Raw genomic sequence first — 8,965 nt, 5'->3', positions numbered from 1 at the left:
ATGTTTGAGAAGATTGGAGGAATTTGTGCATGAAGCCGAGCAGGGTTCTGCCTTACTGGAGAACCCAGTTTCGGCCGCCGAACGTGCTAAGGAGGTGGTTTCGGCTGCCTAAGTTTGCCCCCGAAAGTTTGGACTTTCAGCTCTGGAGGGGGGCTTCGGCTGCCGAAGGTTAGGGACTTTCGTCTTTGGAAAGGACTTTTGGCAGCCGAAGTGCCGCCGAAAGTGCTTAAGGTTCGGCTCTGGAAGGGACTTTCGGCCGCCGAACCTGCCGCCGAAAGTGCCTTGTCCAGCCTTCTTTTGCCTGTTTTTCTTGATTCTTTTAGGATGTATGAAGGGGGTTTTGGGGAGTTTTATAGAGTTGTTCTTGAGTTAGTTTGGTCCCTCATTTGAGTCCATCTGTGTAGGAACGGACCAGAGGAACCAAAGAGATCAGCAGTGAGCACTGCTTCAGAGAGTCAGCCAGAGGTGAGTGGAACTAAGTTTAATATGAGAAAGTAAATGCTTTTAGCATGTTTCATGCATCATGAGTATGCAATAGGTTGATTGCATTAGACATCACGAATATGTTACATTACATTCGATATTGTTGTTGATGTGGGTGATAGTGGATGATCCATTAGTCCCTGAGAAAGACCAGGTGCCCATTCTATGCCCTGGCATGGACTAGTAGAAAGTCCAGGTTCCCATTCTACGCCCTGGCACAGTTTAAGGTAAGTTATGTTATGATGTAATAGAATAGGAAGACCAGGTGCCCATTCTACGCCCTGGCACGAGTTTAGGATGTCGGGACTATTGGTGACATGTTCACCCGAGATGATGTGAATTGTCTGTGATGTGATGCATTCCATGAAAGCATGTTTACTAACATACTTTATTGTTCAACTCACTAGGCTATAGTAGCTCACCCCACTCCCTTAACCCCAGTCTTGCAGGATCAGAGTACAGGGGAAGTCAGAAGAGTACAGAAAGAGTAAAGAGTTTTGTAATAGCATAGTGTGGACATGTAATTTATGTAAAGAGATGTAATGGTATTGTATAGAGTTTAGTATTATGCTAGACCTAGATGTATTGTAAATCCGTTTGTACATGATCTGTTTATTGTATGTATATGTTGCTGAAAACCAGGCTTAACATAGTATGAGTTTCACCCGTCTAGAGCAAGCTCTAGTAAGGAGTTCTGTAAGTACAGAGATAGTGCATGCACAGGTTAAGTAGTGGTTCAGAGCAAAGTTTAATGTTTTTACAGTAAAGATATGATCATGTATGGGATTTTACAGGTACACAGACAGTATAGCAGGCTTGCTACGGGTCCCGACGACCTTAAGTCGACCTGGATCCTAGCGTCGGTAGCGGTCCAGATTCCGGGTCATTACAATGATTCTGATCTTCATGTCTCTGGTAGAAAGTAGAAACTTCCGATTTTGGAATAGAGTTATAAGAATAGCATTAGGAGCGAAGCAAATGTTTTGTTTTGTCGATGGAACCATTCTGATGCCCAGTAAAAACAATGAATTCTTTGAACAGTGGAAAAAATGTGATTATATGGTCACATCTTGGATCTTGAACTCAATTTCGAAGGATCTCTTTGATTGTTTCATTTATACTGTGTCTTCAAAAAAATTTATGGTGTGAGATTATAAAGAGATTTAAGGAGAGTAATAGTATACAAATATATGAATTACATAAATAAATCTCTCTCATTTCCCAACAAAATCTAAAATTTCAATGGTATCATTCAATCTATGCAAATAAGATAAATATGATAAATTTATATAGATGTAATAAATCTAGTTTGTAAAATAGATTTATCTAAGAATGACAAGTAGCACTGTAATATTATTACTAGTAGCACGACTGTCACTACAAGAATCCTTGAAATCACTAATGGATTTCACTAACGGAATGCAGTCCGTTAATAATAATAACGGACCTTGTTACAGATATTAGGAAACATGTTTTTCACTAACGGATGAATTGAGACGTTAGTGTTTCCATTAGTGACCAGTATGATTAATAACGAAAATTTGTTTCCGTTAATGATCCGTTAGTGATATACTAATAGATTTTTGTTCTGTTAAAAAACCGTTGGAGTAATTATTTTTATATCTTATATTTTTCACTAACGGAAAAAATTGTCCATTAGTGATTATTAAACTTACGACCCAATTACGAATTTCATCCCTAACTCATATTCCCAAATTTGCAAATCAAATCCCTAATCCTTCTACAAACTCTCTGCGACACACGGCTTGTCATCGCGTGTAAGCCATTGCCTATAGCCAACTCTCTACGACACATTGTTTGGAAGGCGCTTATAAGCCATCGCCTATAGCCAACTCGCTTGTAAGCAGTCGCATGTACACTGCTGGCCACTTTCTTCTTCTCTCACGAGTCACGCTTCTGGTTCTTCTGAGATTTTCAGATAATCCATCTTGTCAATTTTTTATGGATGTAGGTTTTATATGATTTTTTAGGATTTATGTCCAATCAGAGATAATCATCAAAGATAAAATGAGTTAATTATTAATTGAGCTTTGAAATGTATGAATTATTGATTCAGCAACAGTTGTCTTGTCTTGTGTTAGTAATGTAACTTTAATTTTGGTATCAAACATATTTTTGTTCATTTCACATGAAAAATAGGGTAAAAACACCTAAAAACTACTGATACATATGATTAATGAAGAACCAGAAATCAATAACATTCAGTTTAATTAATTAATTTTTATGGTATTGACTGCAATTAAAACTACCTATAGCTACTTCTATCCCCACACCAAACTGGCTATTAGGAAAAGTGAGGCAGTTAGGGAGGAGAGTGCTTGCAATGCTCAATGTGGCCACGCAAAATCTGCTACTGAGTTTGCTCAATGTGACCACGCAAACTGGCTATTAGCACAAGTGAGGCAGTTAGAGATGAGTGCATCTGCTAGTGCACTTGGCAAGTGCATTACCTGTTGGTACATTTTTCCAAGTGCACTAGCAGGTGCATTATGCAGTGCACCTGCTGGTGCACTTGGCAAAATGGCTTGCACTTGACAAGTGCACCTTATAGTGCACCTGTTGGTAATGCACCTGCTGGTGCACTTGGCAAAATGCTGGTGCACTTGACAAGAAAATTTAATTAACTAATTAAATGCGTGGAGATTAAGAAATTATTAATTAATTAACATGTAATACAAATTTTTGTATTATTACTGCATTTTTTACATCTTTATCCTCCCAAGGAAAATTGATATTATTACTGCATATTTTGCATATAATACATAACTTAATTCCTACTTTTCAAGCTCCATTCGATGATAGGGTTTATAAGTATTATGTTTTAATATCAGCATAGTTATTGTAGTTAATATGTCTACTGAAAGAAGTTGAATGTATGCCCGTCTCGGAGAGGGTTTACTGAACCCCAGATTTTTAGAGGGAATCAATGAATTTATAGAGAATGCTAAGAACTGCCCAAATTATTTAAATGGTGATAAGATTCGTTGTCCTTTCAATCGATTTAAGTGTCAAAACCGTAGCTTTCAAGATAAAAATACAGTCAAATATCATTTAATGAAGCATGGTTTTGTGCAAAATTACATTGTTTGGTACTTACACGGTGAAACTGAAGTGCATGATGGATCTGGTGATGCACTATTAGACATGTCTTATGGTTCTGATAGTGTTAATCATCCAAATTTTAATCGGTTGGAGGACATGGTCATGGATGTAACAAGCTGTCATGTGATAAATAATGAGACATATGAGATGCCAAATTCCGCTGCACAGAAACTGTATGATATGTTAAATGCAGCTAAGCAAGAACTATGGCCTGGATGTGAAAATCACTCTCAGTTATCAGTGGTTTCACGTTTACTAAATCTGAAAGCAGAACATCATTTCTCAGATCAGTGTTTTGATCAGATTTGTGAACTTATCAAGGAGATGTAACCGAGTGACAATGTCATGACGGACAGCTTTTACTCAACAAAGAGACTAGTGCAAGGATTGGGGTTTCCTGTAGAAAAGATACACTGTTGTGTTAATTGGTGTATGATTTATTGGGGAAATGATACAGAACTAACCAGATGCAAATTTTGTGACCATGCAAGGTTCATTCGACTAAAGCACATCATGGAGAAAGATAAGACTCTAATACCATACAAAAAGATGTATTACTTCCCCATTACACCACGTTCAACTTCCTGAACATACAAGTCAAGAGGAGGCGACTGCAGTTGACGTAGCAGAGCATGAGCCGCAGTTACAACGGACATCGACGGGACTTGGTGATACGGAGCTTTAGATATGGGTACCACTTGCAACCGGAGTACAGCCATCTCATAGTGATCGATCATGTCCACCAGTTCCTCCATGTACCGATGCATTGCCTCCCCGTCCCCTTCCAGCTCCTCACCGTCCCACTCCAGCTCCACGACTTTCGGTATCACATTCATAGTCATCTCATCCTGCATCCTCTTCTGCTACTGCATCAGCTAGAGAGGCAGGATCTGCATCAGCATCTACTCCATCATCTACTCCAGCATTTGCTTTAGCATCTGCTTCAGCATCTGCGGGTTCGACCACTACTGTAGGCGGCACACAGTCATTCTGACAGACCATTTCACTCATTAATAACAAGTAATAGTTAATTATTTCTTAATTACTATTAATTTCATTGTTCCCCTATACTAACTCACTGTTGTTCATGTAGTTTACATTCGTCGGAGTTGTGCAATCGCAAGATCACTCTGATAATAAAAGAAAGATTGGTCGCGGAAGGGCACTGTTGGAAGACAGTACTGAATGACACGAAGGAGTTTTATTGGCAAGAATTCAAGGTGAACCATAATTCTTAAAGTATATTGAGCTATAATATGAAATGCATAATTACTAACTACATATATATTTTAATCTTTTTGTAGAAATACTTCTTATGGGACCAAGCAATTGACAGCTTGGTCAAAATTGCATGGTAAAAAAAGGCTGCTGAGAGATACAAGGGCCTTATGTGTGAAATTAGAAAAGGGAAGACAAAAAATCTAGCTACACCAGATTCTGTTTTGAGGAAGTGTAATACCCGGCTAGATTCCGGCATCGGAATCCCTACCTTCCGGCGGAATCTCCGTTGGAATCTGGAATTTTGAAGATGCCAAAGGCTTCTAGGGGGGTAAAATGTGTTTTCTAAAATGTTTTACTGATTTCATGGTTTTAAATGAAAAAGAATTGAGTTTTTAAAAGAAAAGACCAAGGAGGCGTTTGCCGGGTTCGGCCACTGAAAGTGAAGTTCGGCCGCCGAACATGGAAAGGCTTCGGGAGCGCCTTTGGCCTCCGGAAGTCTTGTTTGAACGAGCCAAGGTTCGGCCGCCGAAATTCAAGTTCAGCCGCCGAACATGCATGAGTTTAGGGGGCACGTTAGGCTGCCGAAGGTCTTTGACCAGGCAACATATAAAAGGGCCCTCAGATCGAAAATGGGCGAGTTTTCTCCCCATTCTCGAGCTCAGGTGAGTTTTTGTCCTCCCTTGGCCGTTTTCACGTTTTCCTTCATCTCCTCCAAGTGTTCATGAGCTCCATGGTTGTTTTGAAGAGTTTTCAAGCTTGGATCAAGGTTTGGAGAGCTTGAAGACTTTAAGAGTTTGGGTTCTCCACACCTCAAGCTTTGGGTCGCACCAACCCTCGATCTTCAAGAGGTAAGTGTAGATCTTTGCTTTCCTAGTGTCTTTTGAAGTTTTATGAAGGTTTTAATGGTAGAGTGTGGGTAGATATGCATGTTTAGGTTTATGTGGGTTTTATGCCCAATGTATGTTATATAATGCTCATGTATGTTTATATGATGTTATGTTGAATGTTTAAGCTAGGTTATGCATGAGGGAGAGTGTATGCATGAGTGGGAAAGAGCAAGTGAGATTATGGGTTGTTTTGATGGTTTTGGCCTATGTGGGTCATAAGCTATCTATGTATGTTTTGATGTTGTTTTTGGAGTTTAATCAAGCTATTAAGCTCCTTTGTGCATGGTTAAGGGTTTATGCATGTTTTGGTTAAGCTGGGTGCTTGTTTTGGGGTGTTTGAAAGGTTTAGGAGGCTTGAATGCATGAGAAGCTGAGTTCTGCCCTTCTGGGAAGAACTCAGGTTCGGCCGCCGAAAGTGGCTTCGGCCGCCGAACCTGTCTTTGGATGCATGGTTTGGCCGCCTAACCTTGCCCCCGAAAGTTGAGTTTTGGCTTGAAAGCAGACTTTCGGCCGCCGAAGGGAGGATTCGGCCGCCGAAAGTGCCTGACTTTCGTCTCTGGAGTGGGACTTTCGGCCGCCGAAGGTGCCGCCGAAAGTGCCCGAGTTTCGTCTCTGGAGGGAGGGTTCGGCCGCCGAAGGTGCCGCCGAAAGTGCCCTGTCCAGCCTTTTCAAGGTTGTTTTCTATGCATGTTTATGTGATGTTCTAGGGGGTTTTTGGGCAGTTGCTTATGAGTTGTTAGAGTGTGTTTGGCACCTCATTCGAGTCCACCTGTGTAGGATCAGACCCGAGGGATCGAGGAGGCCATCAGTTTTAGCAGTTGCAGAGTCAGTCCAGCGTCTGCCAGAGGTGAGTAGAACTAACTATGCATGTTTTAAATTAATGTTTAAAGGTAATGATTGTATGAGCATAATACACGCATCATGAATGCCATGTGATACTAGGTTGCTTTACATTAGAGACACGAATATGTTGCATTGCATTATTTATTGTCAGTGGGGATTGGACCAAGGTGACATCAATAGCCCACGACCTGTCATGGTAGTGAAAGTCCTGTGTGAGTTCCTTCGGGAATCGGGCGCCGACAGAGGGAGTTTTGAGGTCATGTCTAATCCGAGATGTGAAATGTTTGTGCTGTGACACATATCATGAAAGCATGAAATGAATGAATGAACCGTTTTATGATTTCTACTCACTGGGCTCTAATAGCTCATCCCATTTCCCTTAACCCCAGTTTTGCAGGGCCAGAGCTAGGTTAAGCCAGAGTAAGTTAGAGTAAGCTATGGGGAAAGAAGAGTGAAGCATGGTTTGCTGTGTTTTGATGTAATAGTATAGTTTAGTGTATGTATAGGAAGAAGCATGTATATGGTAAGTAGCTGGATATAAAGAGATGTATGTCTGTATGCTTGTTTACTTGAGTAGCATAGTAGTGCACATGATGTATATAAAGGATACGATATGATAATGTATGGAAAGTTAGAGGATTAGAAGTATAGTATGTCATGTGCTGTTTAGAGTTGTGCTTGACCCTAGAGTTGGTTGATCCCTTGGCTTACATGATTTTAAGAAAATGTTTTGATGTTAAAAAGGTTAAAGGTTTTAATGATGTGAAATGTTTTAATGTTATGAGATTTGAATGGCCCGTGAGGGAAGAAAGGGTTTCAATCCCTTGACCCAAAGCGGACATGTTTTTAAAGCAAGCTTGATGACCCATCTAGTATGAGGTTCTATGTTTTCATGCATAGGTCAAGCTGAGGTAAGGAGAGCAAGTTTAAGGGTTTTTCTGAGACACAAGCTTAATTTTCAAGAAAAGTTTGATCATGTATGGGATTATACCAGAGGTTTGGCATGTCTAGTGGCTTGCTACGGGTCCCGGCGGCCTTAAGCCGATCTGGATCCTAGCTCCGGTGGCGGTCCGGAGATGCGGGCTGTTACAGTTGGTATCAGAGCATAGGGCCTCAAGAGTACGGTGTGTTGAGCGGAACGCTCAGGGATCAAGGGATCTCACATCGGAAGGAGGTTGTGCTAGATGTTATAGGAGGGCAAGCACATTAAGAAAGATCAAGATCATGTCCACTAGGATCGGATGAGGAGTCCCGTCTTGTTTGATGATGTGTAATGCCATGTGTGGTGCATGTGCATTTATGTTTATATTATGGATGTTGATAGTCCCTTAGCTGCGAGATGGCATGATATGTACTGATATGAGATGAGCTGAGAGACCAGGTATGGCCTTGGGCACAGTTGGTCAAGGCATGTTCTGCTATGTTGTAGGCTATAGGTGACAGGTTCATCCATGATATATGTTGTATGAGGGGTCATGTGTTTGTCACATGGACCATATGATATGATGCATGCTATATGTTATGATGCCATGCTATGTGATGTGATGCTTATGTGTACCGGTGCGCTTGTTGTGTTTTCAGAAGAGCTGAAGATGCAAGGTGCTAGTCGATCTGTGGAGTCAGATCCGTCTGAGTGGGAAGGTACGGAGACTTTTCCTCCCGTTCTGCCAGGAGTACAGTCAGGTATAGTTGGCAGTGGGGAAACATCAAGAGACCCTGGAAGGTCTGTTGATGCCAGCAGAGAAGAGAAAATGGAGGTGCAGAGGAGGGATGTAGGTCTACAAGTGGATATGGATGAAGAAAATGTGGAAAAGTCTAAGGATTCTGAGAGTTCAAGTTTAGGGGGAGTTGATCCCTCCATGCTGAGTACAGCCGCCAAGAGAGGTAGAAGGGGGAGAAGAACTCCGAAGCAATGGGGCAGAACTAGGAAGGGTAGGTTGTGGAAGAGGTTTAGGCTAGGTGCTGAAGATGGATTGAGTTCTGGTCGAGGCACTACAGGATGTTCGAGGTGTGGCAAGCCACACCAAGGAGTCTGTCTGGCAGGGACTACGGCATGTTTTAGGTGCGGACAAGAAGGGCACTTCGCACGTGAGTGTCCTACTGCACCCAGGATGGTACGGTCCCAGCGGTTAGCTCCAAGTAATGTGGCTCAGACCAGTGAGCAAGGAAGGGGAGCAGACACATCAAACACGGTGATGCCAGGTACGCTCACTTTTGAATGTTCTGATATGTGTTTTTGTGAACCCTAGTGTTTTTCTCTTTCCTTAGTTGCTCTAGGAGCCGTCGAGAGGTTGAGTTGATAGCTTCTGGGCTAGAGTGTTCTCTTTGGGTCAGTGGACTCGAGTGTGATCCATCTGGGGCAGAGTCAGTCTGCCGGTTCAGTTCTGTGACAGTTGAGGGTAGATGCC

Source organism: Manihot esculenta, chromosome 17 (assembly GCF_001659605.2).
Source record: "Manihot esculenta cultivar AM560-2 chromosome 17, M.esculenta_v8, whole genome shotgun sequence".
Lineage (NCBI taxonomy): Eukaryota > Viridiplantae > Streptophyta > Magnoliopsida > Malpighiales > Euphorbiaceae > Manihot > Manihot esculenta.
The sequence above is the reverse complement of the archived record's forward strand: the minus strand, read 5'-3'. Positions refer to the sequence as shown.